Source organism: Aythya fuligula, chromosome 1 (genome assembly GCF_009819795.1).
Source record: "Aythya fuligula isolate bAytFul2 chromosome 1, bAytFul2.pri, whole genome shotgun sequence".
In the NCBI taxonomy this organism is placed as follows: domain Eukaryota; kingdom Metazoa; phylum Chordata; class Aves; order Anseriformes; family Anatidae; genus Aythya; species Aythya fuligula.
In genome coordinates, this window is record NC_045559.1 from 124014888 (window position 1) to 124030626 (window position 15739).

Below are 15739 nucleotides of genomic sequence, written 5' to 3' on the forward strand. Positions count from 1 at the left end.
CCGCCTCGCCCGCCTCCCCCCGGCCCCGCCGCCGCCCCCCCCGCCGCCGCCGCCGCCGCCCCCCCCCGCTCCCGGCGCCCGGCGCCCGGCGCTGGGCGGCCGGGCCCCTGCGGCCCGCCCGGTCGGCGCAGCCCCGTCGCGGCCTAGCTGCGGCCTCCTCGGGGCCTGCGCCGCGGCCTGCTGCGGGCAGGGGGAGGCCCGGGCCGGGCCGGGCGGCGGGGCCGCGCCGCGGGCTGCTTACCGTGCGGGTGGCGGGCGGCGGCGCGGGGCGCGGCGCGGCCTCTGTCGGCGCGGCGGGGCCGAGCGCGGCGGCGGCGGCGGCAGCAGCGGCGGCGGCGGCGGCTGCGGCGGGGCGGGCGGGCGGGAGGGGAGGGAGGGGCCGAGCTCGGAGCTGAGTGGAAGCGGCCAAGCTCCCCGGGCCGGGCCGGGCCCGCCGTCAGCACGTCACGTCACTGCCCGAGAGAGAGACCCAGGAAAAGGAAGGCGGCGGCGGCGGGAGGCAGGCGGGCGGGCAGGCGGCAGGCAGGGCAGGGAGGCAGCCGCACGCCGCCGCCTCGCCGCGGCCGCCCGCCGGGGACGGGGCCGCCGGGCGGGCCGGGGGCCTCGGCCGGGCGAGGCGCGGGGGGGGCGGCGAGGCGAGGCCGGGCCGGGCCGGCACAGGACAGGACAGGACAGGACGGGCGGCCCCGCTCCGCTCCGCGCCCCGCGGCTCCTCCCGACGCCGCCGCGGCGAGCCCAGAGCCCCCCGAGCCCAGCCGCGGCCCCCGGCACCCCGCCGCCCGCCCTCCGGCCCGGCCCGGCCCGGCCCCTCCATGGCGGGCCTCCCGCGGCCGGCAGGCCCCGGCCCGGCCCGGCGCTGTGGTGCGGGCCCGAGGGCTGCGGGCGCCCGGCGAGAAGCCGCGGGGGGGACGGGGCCGCGGGCACGGGGGGCGAGGGGCACGGGGCGAGCCCCGGGGCCTGCAGGCCGCCGCTCCCCCAGGCAGCACCGCCACCATTAACTACAGCAACAACATAACTGCAACAACAGCAACAGCGGGGCCGGGCGGGTAACAGCAGCCCCAGCCCCAGCCCCAGCCCCAGGTTTGCGGCTCGCAGCAGCGGCTCCCGCACGCCTGGCGGGGCCGGCGCTGCCCCCCAGGGCCGCTGGCGCTTATGTAAGAGGCCGCCATGGCGCCCCGGCCCGCCCGGCGCCGCTCCCGCCGAGCAAACAAACAAAAAAAAAGCGAATAAAATAAAGGGGGGGAGGTCTGCTCGCATAGACTGCACAGAACTGGGGAGAAGGAGGTACTGGCACATCCAGCGCGCTTGGCTGGCAGTGCCTCCTGCTCCTCGCCCCAAAACTTAACCCCATTTCATTTTATTATTTTTAAAGAAAATAATCACTGTTGACCCACAAAAGATGCAACCTAAAGCGTTGAAGGCACCAGAAATCACGTACCATGAGCAACCTCATGGCGATGAGTAGGTACATCCAACACGGTTGGAGTTCTCACCTAGTTGTGGGGTCAGGGCTCGAGGGGACTGCTTCTCGTTCTGTGTTAGCCACTTAAGTAAACTGGAAGTAAACGGACTGTTGCACTTATCAACGCAGGCCAATGTCACTTATCTGGCCCTGAACAGCACCCGTGCAGTGTTTATGCTGAGAATGAGCCTTGGGGTTCAGTTTTGACTCAGCTGCAATTTTACACACTAGTTTCCCATCTTAACACACAAGTTTTAAAAAGTAATTTGGTCGATTCTTGTGAAACACTTATAGTTTATTTTGGTGTACTATACGATAAACATGTACCCTGAACTGTGCAAATTTTGACCACGATACTTTAAAAGTTAATCTATTTTATTTCATTTTATGAAGGTCGTAGTTAAACTACTGTAGAATCAGCCCAAGTTGTACTGCAGGAGAGGTTCCTAAAATATTTACCTTAAAAACAGTTATTAATCTTGACCATAACTATGATACTACTATAAAAGAAGTTAACATTCTTGTTAGAATGGAAGAAGCCAAAGGAACAAGAGCAGAAAAATATCTTAATTCATAATCAACAGCAAGGTAGATCTCATATAGAAAAGTGAAAAAAATATGTTCAAAGTGTTGTTTTTACTTAAGCATTGGTAAGTTCCTTGGCTGGAACATGCCTCTGATCATTCATATTATGTAATGCTTTCACAGGAGCTAGGCCACTGAAGTGGTTACAGGACTGGAGCATCTGATACATGAGGAAGGACAAAGAGCTGAGGCTGCTCAGAAGGAATGGCTGGAGAAAAGGAGACTCAGGGGGATGTTATGCTTATATATAAGCCCTGATGAGGGGAGTAAAGACGAGGGAGCCAGTCACTACTCAGTAGCATTCAGTGACACGAGGAGAGTCAGTGGCACAAATTGAAATACTGGAAATTTGATTTAAGCATGAAAAGAAAAATGGCTGTGAGGTTGAGGTTGATCAGACAGTGGAACAGGTTGCTCAGAGAGATTGTGAGTTCTCCGTCTTTGGAGATGCTCAGAACCTAACCGGACACAGCCATGAGCAACCTGCTGTATCTGACCCTGCGCTGAGTAGGAGTTGGACCAGAAGATCTGCAGAATACCTTCCAACTTCAGCGATTCTGTGTTTTTAAGGAGTTTTTCCCACAAGTTTAAAGTGTTTATAATGAACAGCACGGCCCACTGTAAGCTTTTTGGTTCCGATTAATTAAATCAGTCATTCACGTGTGGAACGGAAGTCCTGAATACACAGAGCATTGCCCTTGAAAATGCAGCATATCCGTGTGTTAGGTCACTGCAAGGAGAGACATCAGAAGAGCCATGATGTCGTTGAAAGGCATACGCCCAGATGTTCAGTGAAAGCCTGACTCAACTTCTTGTCTGGTCGCTGTTGGTCATTCGCCCTGTCTGCATATAACCACTGCACTTTTATCCCCTAGTTCCCTGCTACTCAGGAGTCAGATACCAACAGCTTTTGAGTTATTAAGGAGAAACAATTTGTTTCGATACAGCCATGATCTAAGTGTTATCCCCAACCATGAACGTTTCTGACGCCGACCAATGGGCCACAAACACCCTGCTATGGTCAGGAAGAGGGGAACTCCCATCTGCTGAGCTGCCAGAAAGGAAGCCATGTTTACAACTGATACTCACAGACATTGCTGCTCTCGCATCTAGCAGGGGAGTCCAAGGGCAGAACACGCTTGAAAACTGCAGATAAAATACATGTACTTGCACCACCTTGTAGAAACACAGGTTCACGTGTTTGCAGAAATGTTTTTGTGACTTGCACTTTTTGGAGTAGAGTACACAAATGGTAAAAGAAAAAAAATACATTGTAAGCAATAGGATTTCAGACCTTAATTAGAGATTAGTTGGGGTCAGATTTAATTCAGAGACAGAATATAGCTTGCGTGTAAGGTTTCATAGCTCAATTGTTCCACAGTCCTGTGAAGAGAGCCCTTCTGATACTAGTTTTACCTGTGGTCCAGTGTTTTTTTTTGTTGTTGTTGTTTTGTTTGTTTGTTTTTTTTCCCTGGAGCTTGTCCTAGTGTCTGTCCCTCAGCAGTAGGTAACCTTGCTGTATCCGACTTCGTCCTCACAAGAGCGAATTGAGCCTGTGGCTTTTGCTGAAATATCCTCCTAAATTCTACTCAAATTTAGCCGTCACTGGGTTAGTTCCAAAGATACATGCTAGTAATTTCTTACTTGGCATTGGTTATCAAGGTTCCATCTAAGTTTTCTTAAAAAGAGTCAATCTGTATAATACCAGCTGTGTGTGTCCCTCAAGTCAGGAAGACCTGGTGTGACTGTAGGTCAGAATGGCTAATAATGTTTGCGTCTGTCTTTCTGATAATTTACATGCAAACAAATTCTAAAAATTAAGAAAAAGCCATTTTCAGTCTCAGTTCCTTCCTATTTAATGTCTTAATTAGCACCCTTCCCGCTTATCAGCAGCATGCTTTGCAAACACACGTGTGCCAAGTAACACCGCCAAATTGGTGAAGCTCTAGCTCCTCCATTGCTAACTGCTCCAGGTTGTAGAAATGGGATGCTAAGTTGAGAGTCACCAGCTCTGCGTTGGCTGTTTTGTAGGCCTTTCCACATAGGTGTGTTTGCTTCTCAATCTACAGCCATACTGAGTAATTTTAATGGACAGTTGTATCATCATGTTTCCTTTAACAGTAGCAGTTTTTCAACCTGGACAAACCTGACAGCTGGTGACAAGCGGTCACTGAGTTAAATCAAACGCTATACAGTAAACATTCTCAGTGCTTTGACATGATATGTTCAAGTTTTTTCCTATGCAGCCACAGTGAGAGAGAGAAATCAGAGGCTGGGTAAGAAGGGAACGGGTGAGGGCGGTTCCAATTTCTCCCAGAATAGTTAACATATATTCACCAAAAAATTACAGATAAGTTTTCTGTTGTCCTGCTTCCATTTGAAGCTGCTTCATAAAAAGGAAGTACAGTTGTCTTATCCAAGCATCTAAACTCTGTCACACATTTTTCTATTTTAGTTACTAATAGCATTGCTTATGCTTCATTACTTACCTGCAATTATTTGATTAAAAAGAAGCGACTAAGGAGGATTAAGAAGATTGCTCACAGCGGTAGTAAAAAGGTTTACTTCATAATTATGGTAGTTGCTAACGTACCGAAAGAAAGAATTGGAAAAAAAAAAATAAATTCATTTTAGCTGGCTGTGGTCCACCTCTGAAACTAAGTGCATACCTATTAGAATCACGGAACAGCTCGGGTTGGAGGGACCGTAAAGATCACCTGGCTCCAACCCCCTGCCATGGGCAGGGACACCTCCCACTAGATCAGGTTGCCCAAAGCCCCATCCAGCCTGGCCTTGAACAGTGATGGGGCATCCACAGCTTCTCTGGGCAACCTGTGCCAGTGCCTCGCCACCCTCTGAGTGAAGAATTTCCTCCTAACATCTAACCTAAATTTCTTGTCTTTTAGTTTTAAACCATTCACCCTCGTCCTGTCATTATCTGCCTGAGTAAAAAAATTGCTCTCTTTTTTTATAAGACCCCTCCAAGTATTGAAAAGCATGTGTGCCTTGACATTGCTTCCAGGAGGATCTCTTCCATGATCTTCCCAGGCACAAAGGTGAGGCTCACCGGTCTGTAGTTCCCCATATCCTCCTTTCTGCTGTTTTTTAGAATGGGAGTGGTGTTTCCCTTTTTCCAGTCACCAGGGACTTCACCTGCGTGCCAGGACTTTTGAAATATGATGGAGAGAGGCTTGGCAACTCTGTCAGCCACTTCCCTTAGGACCCTGGTATGCATGGCATCAGGCCCCATGGGCTTGTACCTGTTCACCTTCATCAGGTGGTCTCAAACCTGCTCTTCATTTATAGTGGGAGGGACCTTGCTCCCCCAGCCCTCGCTTACAGGTGCAGGGAAACGAGAGATGTGGGCAGCCTGAATGCCAGTGACGGCTGAGGCAAAGAAGTTGTCGAGTACTTCAGCTTTTCTCATGTCTGTCACTGCCAGTTCTCCTTTCTCATTTATCAGAGGGGGCGCACTCTCCTTGACCTTTCCTTTCTGGCCAGTGTACCTATAGAAACCCTTCTTGTCATTCCTTGTATCCCGTGCCAAGCTCAGTTCTGTCTGGGCCTTGGCTTTCCTGATCCCATCCCTGCACATCCAGACAGCATCCCTGCACTCTTCCCAGGCGCTGTTCCCTGCTTCTGCTGCCTGGCATTTCCTTCTTGTGCCTCAGTTTGACCAGCAGGTCCTTGCTCAGCCATTGTGGTTTCCTGCCCTCCCTGCCCACTTTCTTGCACAGGGAGATGGGGAGCCCCTGTGCTCTAAGGAAAACATCCTTAAGGAGTTGCCAGCTCTGCTCAGCTTCTTTGTCCCAAATGATGGTGTTCCAGGGGATGTCATCCACTAGGTTTTTAAATAGCTCAAAGTTCACTCTTCAGAAGTTCAGGGCCATGACTTTGCTCTTCACCAGGCCCATATTCCTCAAGATCACAAACTCAGCCATGGCGTGATCACTGCAGCCCAGACTGCCTCTGATCTTAACCTCTTTAATGAGTTCAGCTGTACTGGTGAGCACCAGGTCCAGTCACACTTCTCTGGTTGTTTTGTCTAATACCTGGGCCAGGAAGTTGTCCTCAAGGCACTCCAGGAGTCTTGTGGATTGCCTACAGCCTCAGGTTTTGCTTTCCCAGCAGACATCTGGGTGGTTGAAGTCCCTCATCAGGATGAGAGCGTGTGTGTGAGCGTGACGCTTCTTGTAGTTGAAGTATGAAGGCCTCATCAACAGGCTCGCCTTGATCAGGTGGCCTGTAGCAGACCCCAGCCACAAGGTGGCCTTTATTGGTTTGGTCCTTAACTTTTACCCACAAGAAGTTTGATGTAATTAAATACAAAAACTTGCACATGTGATTCCGAGGCTGAAAACCAGAGTACTTGTGATACTGCTATCTGCTAAACCTTTAGAGAATTGCAGGAAAAATGAATTAACCTTTATTAGTAGTATCTCAGCTATTCACCCAAGCAACCCATGATACGCAGCAAAGACTACATCCATTTTAAACAAATGTGGATTTCAAAAAATCCAAACAGCTGAGTATTTAGTGTTCTTGTTTTTAAATTGCTTGTTAACCACTGCTAAAACTGGCCCTGACAAGGAAAGTGGAGGACAAAGAGCTTTGTGATGTGTTAGGAACAAGAGGTTTTAGCAAAGGTATGTTTCTTTCAGTAGATGGAGTGTTTTTCAACTGAATAAGTGTTTCCATTTTTCAAGTAGGAAAAATAGCCAAATGCATTTGTAGTTCATGTGGATTAAATAAAGCAATTTTCAGTGTAAAAGCAGTCATGCAAGATTTAAATTGTGAACTTTTGCTGGGACAGGTTTCCCAGCAAGGCTAGTTGCTTCATTAGAATTATTTTACTCCGGAAGAAAGGATTGGGCATAAATCATGTCAACCAAAGTGGTGGTTTATAGTAAAACTACAACTCTACGAGGAGCTTTTTTCATGCACAGTGTATACAGTAATATGACAGTAATACTGAAAAGTATTCCTTGTAAAAGTATGTCCAAAAATGAAGGAAGTATGAGGGATAATCAGTCGTTCTACTGATATTATTTAATCAGTAGGTCCACATAGCTCTGAAATCTTAAAAGTGAACGTAACAAAGGAAAGGCTGTCTGACCAAAAGTCTGTTAGACTTCATAAAGTGTTTCTGGACAGTAATCGGTAGAAAATGTCTAGTGAGAAGTACAAGGGTAGGGCAAGTGTAGAGTGGTACATTCTTCAAAATATATTCCTGCCTTCCTTTGTCAGCAGAGGAGATAGCTGATCCATTTACAATAATAAATGCAAATCTCAAAAGATTTGAGCAATATCAGAAAGTGTGGTATCAGGGCCAGTTCCCATTTGGCTGAGTCAGGTACTAATAAACCAGCCCATCATGTTAAAATCAGTCCTCATTAAAATAACAGAACAGAAAACACAGGAGTTATTTGATAAAGAATGAAAGGATAAGAATATAACTAACACCAGTAAGTGTGGTTTAAGGTAAAAAAAAAAAAAAAAAAAAAAAAGAAGAAAAAAAAAAAAGATCTCAGCAAATATACTGAGTTTCATTACTTGCATAGGTGAGAAGCCTGAGCACAAAACTGTGTAGACAGAGTAGACTTCGGTAAAGTGCTTCACACTGTGCACCAGTGAGTCTCACTTAGCGTAATAGATTAAATGGTTTAAAGCTAATGGACTGACAGATCTGGAGAAGTGATGAAACAGTTGGATTGCTCATAGAAGTGGAGCCTTAGTTATGGTTATCTGGCCCAACAGCTCCATCCACGGTCTAGAAGTAATCATGGTCATGCTACTTGTGACAAAGATGGTGGAGTGGGTAAGTAATGAGGAGGAAAAGACAATAATGCAGAGCAGTCATGTAGGCTGGATTACTTTATAAATGGGACATTAAATAAGTTGTCTTAACATGTCCAAACACAAAATTACCTATCTAGGATTAATGAATACAAGTCATCTACCTAGAAGATATTACTGAATCCTGAAAAGCAGAGAGTTCAGAAAAGACTGAAGGAATGCAATTCCAAGACACCTCAAGAAGAGTCTCTGGAATACAGCTGGGACTTAAAAAAAAAAAAAAAAAAAAAAAAGGATCATTGATATATTGTAGAAAAAAGATGAGTTTATACCTGCTTAAAGTCTAAATAGACTGAAAACCAGAGAGAGCACAAAGAATCAGAAAAGTGATTTAAAAGCTTAAAAAATATTTTGCTGTTTAGTAACAGCAGAAGCAGACAAACATAAAAAAAACAACAACAAAACAGAGATAGATGAATTAGGTAGTGCTTTTCTGGTAAGAGGTCATTTTAGTCTAGACAAAGACATAACCAAAATTGATAGCTGGAAGTTTAAACAAGATGGATTCATTTTAAAAATTAGACTTGACTTTTTGAACAATAAAATATGAGCAACCACAAGCAAAACAAAAGGGATAGCATGGGTTCTCTACCTTGGCTTATTCAGCTCAAGATGGGATAGCGTTCTGGTATATTTCCCTGAATCCAAGTCCTTCAGGGAGCGAGTGAAATTTAGTGGCTTATGACACAGAGAAATTTAAGTGACCTCATCATTTCAGAAGTGGAAGGAATTACAGGTACCCAGAAGAATATAATTTATTGAAGTCATATTTTTTAGTATTCAGATTTTTTCTATTTAAGAATAACTAAAAAAAAAAATTAAAAATAATATTTCAAATCATGCCCAGTAGTAGTTGTCACTATTTGGTAGACAGTAAAATCTGCATAGAGCTGTTCAAAATTTCTAAAGAGTTGTCCAGACATAATTTACATTTAAAAATTAAACTAATGTAATTATCTAATGAAAGCCTGTGAAGAGATCCGAGTAGAGTCCTCTAGTGTCTGTGCTCTGCTGCTTGCACACGGTCAGTAGTGCCTATTTCATCCCACTCACATTTCTCTGTATTGCCAGTCCTTTGACTAGCAAAATGAGATGCTATTGCTGTTTTTCTTTGCGGACTGCTTTAGGAAAGGGTCCTTCTGTGTCCATCACAAGAGAATGTTGCCACCACGGTGCTGTCACCAGCCCGCCGTTATCTCTTGGCAATCACTTGGTCTTTCACCAAAACTGTCCCAGGTTAAATGGTCTCAAGGGTTTCCGTGCAGGACCCAGAAACATCCAGTAAAGAACAGACTGAGGCCTGCAGAAGGAAATGCATCAGAGATGATTTGATCCCAGGCACCATGCCCCAAAACGGGTCTGTAACTCTTCTCAATTTGAGCAAAAATTTTACCAGGAAAACAGTTGCTGGAGCCTCCCGCAGCGGTGCTGGTTATTGCTGTGTGCTGTGATGAAGGCTTATGGCCGTGCACAAGTCTGAATGTGTGAAGCAAAGTCCCTTGAAGCTGCCTACAGAAAAGTGAAGACAGCTGAAGTCATCTGTAAGTCACAGGATGTTTTATCCACAGTATGAAGTGTCGAATAATTTTATGTCTGAGAAACCAACATCGTCAAATTCAGAGAACTCACAGCATGGGACAGATGCAGTGAGACAAAAGGATGCAAGATACTCCAAGGTGTGAAAGGGTGTTGAGAAGAGCCAGGGCCTGGAACTCCTGCTGGGTAGAGGAAGGAGAGGTTTATATGATTTATCTTTCTTGCAGGTAAGGAATCACAAGCCTATAAATCTGTCCAGGGCCCGGTATGCATTATGTGATCCACAGGCAACAAAGGGCGAGTGCTTTTCAGCCTCACAGCCCTCTCCCAAATCACAGCTCCATTTGATATTTTTTTGGCACTAAAACAGGCACAGGCTGCTCACAAGTAGAGGCTTCCTGTTCTCCAGGTAGCTCTGCTTGTTATCTGCCTCATTAAAAACAGGACTAAATCAGTGCAGAACTCCAGGACAGTCACCTGCCATGTCCCCTGACTTTGGCACCTAGCAATCCCCATGGATTTGCTGCATGCTCCTGCCAGGTGGTATGCCCTCCACAGAGCTGGAGCACTGTCTGAATGCCACAGCTGGGTGTGCTGCCCATCACCCTTCCCCCAGGAGGCTGTGAATGGCTCTGACCAGTCCATCTGCTCTTCTGCCATCACCGCTGGTCTTCAGAGCATGGTGAGACCCAAAGGGAGAACTGGCTTGATGTTGGTGGGAAGCTTCGCATGGCTCCTGGGAAACAAGGCTTGGAAAGCACAACACGAGCTGGAAAAGTGCCCAGGCTATCAAAACACCCAGGCTTCAGGTAGCATCTGGCCTGATGTTTGTCAGAACAAACGCCTGGACCACCAAGACATGCATGCCACAGCCCTTACACCAACACCCTCAGCACGGAGCCACCGACTGACTTCAACCGGTGGAGCTCAGGGACAAAAGTGCCAATTGAGCTTGGGCATACAGAGCCACCCCATGGTATAACTCAATAATTACCTCTAGGACCAGAAACAATTTTTTTGGTTTTGTTTGTTTGTTTTGTTTCTGTTTTGTTTTCAGCCAGCTTGGTTGAACTTGACCATGTGTGTCTGTCTCCACATCTCCACATCTCCACAAATGTAGATAGCCAAATAAGACATTTTAACTGGACTGCCCATGTGTACAGGCCGTCAAAATGCCCTGGAGCCAGCGGGCTGGGTACAAAGGAAGATGGCTGAAGACAATGTAAGAGAGAAATATTTTCTTTTGATGAGAAAACTAGTTGCAATGAATGAAGTAATGTAAAAAAATAATATTAATCAACCTGGTCAATCATCTATTACTACACAAACTTCCTTTGAAGAAATTGCCACTAAAAATGCTTATCTTGGATAACCTCTCTAGTTAAAAACATTAGAAGCGGGCAGCATAGTGTCACTTATTTTGAAGCTCTCTGACGTTTTGCATTATACAGGTTTTTAGTTGCTCATAAAACCTTGCCAGTTTCACAAGTCTGAAATTTTCCATTAGGGGTGTTGGCCTCAAACTGAATTTTTGGGAAGATTCCAGACACAGTTTTTTCAGCTGCCTAAGATCAAAACTGCAGATTTTTTTTTCCCTTGTTAATAATAATAAATTAAACATCATAGTTACAGAAAGAAAAAAAAAAGTTTTGAAAAAAGATCTTATATTTAACAGCAGGGTGGTCCTTGTGTTGTGTAGGGGCCTCTGGCATCCTCTGGGGAACTGACAAGTGGTTTGGCTGCATTAAAAGCTTTGAAATACTTTGGTTTACAGATATTCAGTAGACTTGTCAATATTTAGTTGCTAAAGGTAGGGTTTCCACAGGCAATTTTAGTTCTAACTCTTCCTTATCAAGTGCTGTGCATGCTGAAAGGAATTTTTAATTAGGTAGGGAGGTTAATTATTTATTCTACAATTTCAAATAACATCTCCTTGGTTCAAACTCCCATTGTTTTAGGGGGGGAAAGGAAAAAAAATATTCAAGGCTTGCCCTATAATTCTGTAAGCTCACTTTTCAGTTGCCTTATTTCTCCATGAGTCAACCCTACCACTTCCAGAGCTGCTGGTGAGTACATGCAGTAAGGGCGAAAGGACCGGTAAACATTCAGCTCAATACGTTGCTGGAAGACAGCCTAATAGGTTATGAAAAAGAAAAGCTAGAGAAAATTCAAACAGTTAAAAGGTATTTCTATTTTCTCTTCTTAGCCAAAAAAAAAGTTGCAAATGGCCCTGAGGGCTATCTGCTTCAGTGACTACACAAGCATTGTATTTTGAAATAGGACTGTGCCAGCCCCTCCCTGTTTCTTTAATAAATAGTTTAGCAAGACAGCAGGGCATTACAAAACAAAGCATTGCATTAAGGGACCAACTCTGTTTTCAGTGTGACTTGAATAGGAACAAAATTTGCTGCTAGAATAGCATGAACTGATTTTTAGGTTTGGATTTGTCATTTCAAAACTGTGTTACTTGCTCTCTTTCAAGCAAAGCTCTGTTGTAGCTGCAGCAGCTGTGCTCTACGTGAGCTGCAACAGTACTTTGAAACATTGAGATGTCAAATACCCTATAAAAATGAAAAGTGGGTTTCTCCAGCACAGACATGAGCAATCTCTTTCCTAAACTTGCATAAAAAATACATGTCACAACGTGAAACTTTCATATAGGACTGGACTGATGGGACTCAAGAATGGAGCAAAAGTGAAAAACAAAAACACAAATGAAATTCAAACTCCTGGAAGTAAAGCTTAAAGTCCTGAAGAAACTCCTTGTTCCTCCCTGTCCTTACGTGACTTGGGATGTGGAGTCTGTGGTCTACTTAAATTGATAGTTGTTTGCGATCTGCTCAGTACGTGTGGAAGCTTGTCAATAGTCCATAAAGTTGCACCACTAAGTACAGAGAGCCCACTCTTTTATTATTTTAGTATTAAGTGTCTAAACAGACACTTCAACATAAAGTTATAAACTCTTTCCAAGTCAAATGTGAGGTTTTAGCTGCACGAATAAATTGCCATCGTGAGAATACATGATGGGGAAACAGTGATAGCGTGAACTGTCATGTAAAGAAAGAACTATACCTTCAGGAAAATCGAAGTAACTTGAGATCAAAGTTTCCATAACACTTAAACCACAAGCTTACCTTTAAGCAGATAATAGTCCCACCGGTATTAACAGGACAATCCGTGTGTCTGAGGCGTACACATGCATCGCTTGTGCGGCCGCACCAGCATGTGCAGGCTCAGCATGTCTAACACACGTGTTATCAGACAGCCAGAGAAGAGGCAAGGAACCAAAACCATTTGGAGAATATGTGAATACTTGCAATTGTTATGGAAGAAATAATTACGCTCTCATACCTTTGTTGGTGAAAAGTATGACTCCATTTTAGATTTATAAAGGATTAAGTTGTATACAATTACTGCCAAAGGAATAAACGGGAAATGCTTTTTGCTAAATTTCATCAGCAGCATTTTGGCTGTAGGCAGGAGAAGTACAAAAGAAAAAATATTCTACTCCTGTATGTACAGTATGAGTTATGTTAGATTAAAAAAAAAAAAAAAAAAAAAAAAAAAAAACCAAAAAACCACCTTTTTGAATAAAAACTGCCAAAAGCTGAGACTGAATTCTGAATGCATGTAATGCATGTAGTAGTTAGGGCTATGTGGCAAACGAAACATTTTGAGATTCATAATGGATTACATAGTCTAATAGATGATTAAGCAAAACCAGGAACAAAAATGGACCAGAGAACCTTACAGCACATTTGCAGAAGAAAAAACTTTTCAGGGCTTCATCATTAAATAAACTGAAACAGTACATAAACATAGAGTCGGGTACTATTTTGCAGGGGATGAGGCTGAGGCTGTCTTTGTATTTAGAATGACTCCTGTCTGACATTTTAGATTTCTTTACAAATGTCAACCAAGAGACAATAAAAGAGAGCTGGTGCTCTGGTTAACTTGAATGCTTCAAAAGTTCCTCAGAAAAGTCCCACATAAAAAGCCCCCTAAATTGCTAGGTGGTGATAAAATCATGTAATGCAGTCTGGTGGGCCTTGTTCCTGCTGTGAATGTGAGAACTGAAATGACTGATAGACACCTTCTTGCCTACCCTATATTTTTTTCTTTTGATAATTATTATCCTTAGGATTATGGAACATGAGGCTTAAATTTGCAGCTTTTTTTTTTTTTTTTTTTTTTTTTTTTTTTTTTTTTTTTGGGAAAAGTACTGAAATATTAAAAATAATATATATGCTGGGCTTTAGAAGCAACTTCTCGATCTGAAAAGTTGGTGTTTTCAAAATGCAGGCCCTGTAAATTTTCAACGAAGCCTTCCTCAGCACAAGTAAAAATCACATATGCACATTATTTCAACTATTTGGACTATTTTCATCCATGCTTGAGCTTGGTGTTCTAATTCCTTGTATCTTATAGAAGACATTAAATATAGAATCAGAACCATCAAGGTTGGAAAAGCACTCCAAGATCCTCTGCTCCAACCATCCCCCTACCACCAATGTCACCCACTGAACCATGTCCCCACATCCAACCTCTCCTTGAACACCCCCAGGGACGGTGACCACCACCTCCCTGGGCAACCCATCCCAGTGCCTGACTGCTCTTTCTGAGCAGAAATGTCTCCTCATTGCCAACCTGAACCTCCCTTGGCGCAACTTGGGGCCATTCCCTCTTGTCCTATCAGCAGTTACCCATGAGAAGAGGCCGACCCCCAGCTCCCCACACCTTCCCTTCAGGTACCTGCAGAGAGCAATGAGGTCTCCCCTGAGCCTCCTCTTCTCCAGACCAAACAACCCCAGCTCCCTCAGCCACTTCTCACACGTATTTATTTAAATGCTTGAAGTAATTCCTTTGACAAGATTCCTAGTCCTTGCCACCAAAATTCTCCTAGTTCCTCCTCCTGTGTTATACATTGCCCATGTTAGGGTTTAGGGTCTTTTGTTTCTTTGTTGTTTAATCCTTTCAAGATTAAACAGAAAGGTGAAATTATTTATGTGCTTGTGCTCCTTACATAAGTTTTTGACTGTTACAAATGAAATGTTATTCAACACAAACAAAAAACTGTCTAAAAATGTTTATTTTGCCTGGGCTTAGTCCAAAATGATGTGGAACAAGCACTCTTACTATGGCAGTAAGACAGACTGGAGACGTATGGGAAATTAGATGTGCACAGACAGATGCAGATTTACAGAAACAAGAACAGCAACGCCAGGACACACTCATAATTTTAGCATCGCGGTACGTGAGCATCAGCTTTTAAGCCAGCTGTGCCAGAATAGTGGTGGTAATGGAAGAAGTGATGCGCGACAGGCCATACGCAGGAAGTCTGGCGGTTTGGGGACAGACCACTGGATGTAATCATGCATACACAAGCGCCATCGCATGGTCAGGAAGAGACAAGCCCTGGAAAGCAGGACTCGGTGCAATGTTTAAATATTACTAGTGGAAAGGGGGAGGCAGCTGTTTGAAAGTACGTGGGGGGTTTTGACCTTGTCCTTGAAGCAAGGCGTGATGCAAAAGGGCAGGGGCGTGCATAGCCGGGGCCTCTGCCTGGTGTAGGAGCGATGGGATGCCAGCACATCAACAGGAGGGGGGCAGAAGCCACATGGAAAAACAGTGGAAGCTCCTTTTCCAGGAGCGAGCTAGAGAGAACTCAAGGGGGCAGATAGAATACATAATAGAAGTATCATTTTAAAATGCTTGTGGATTTTTACTTTTACTATTTTTTTTTGTAGTAGTAGTAGAACAAAATCAGCAAAGATGTTAGCTGAAAATTAGCAAAGATGTTAGCAGAACATGACCTGAGATTTGGCTGAGAAACGGCATTTCCCAAGTACGTGCTAAAAATTCAGAAATAATTAGTCTGACACGGCCCATTAACTTTGTACCACTGCACAAGATACCTCCTTATTGTACTAAAGAAAGGCTCCGTTGCATCAGGCTGCCTTGTTAAATAATCTTGAAGTAATGCAGCCTGACAACGTCTTCAGTCAGCACTGTATCCTTCAACAATGCCTTAGTTTAACTTGAGCCAGTACAAAGCACTGTGTGACAAGTCAAACTTTCTTCCCTGTTACACCACTCAAAAGCATTCAGTGTCTCAGCCAGGAAGCCAGAAGGTGTTAAAGTATCAGAACAGCTGTTAAAGTATCAGAACCTCTAATTGCCCTCATTTTTCCCCTTCTGCATTTAATTTTGGCTACTTTAAAAGAAATCTCTATGAGATACCGGGAGAGCACTCTTCCGTGAGAACTGAACTATGAAACTGGAAGGTTTCACCACTGGTAT

The 15739-nt window shown here is 44.8% G+C and overlaps 1 protein-coding gene across 1 annotated transcript in view; it reads right to left on the bottom strand.

Annotated features, from left to right (window-relative positions):
- ZFX (zinc finger protein X-linked) overlaps positions 1 to 254 on the bottom strand; it is a 22674-nt gene extending 22420 nt beyond the window's left edge. Inside the window, exon 1 of the mRNA XM_032192449.1 lies at positions 242 to 254. The gene's annotated coding sequence lies outside the window, so the exon portion shown is untranslated. The remainder of the gene's footprint in view (positions 1 to 241) is intronic.
- Positions 255 to 15739: the final 15485 nt, after the last annotated feature.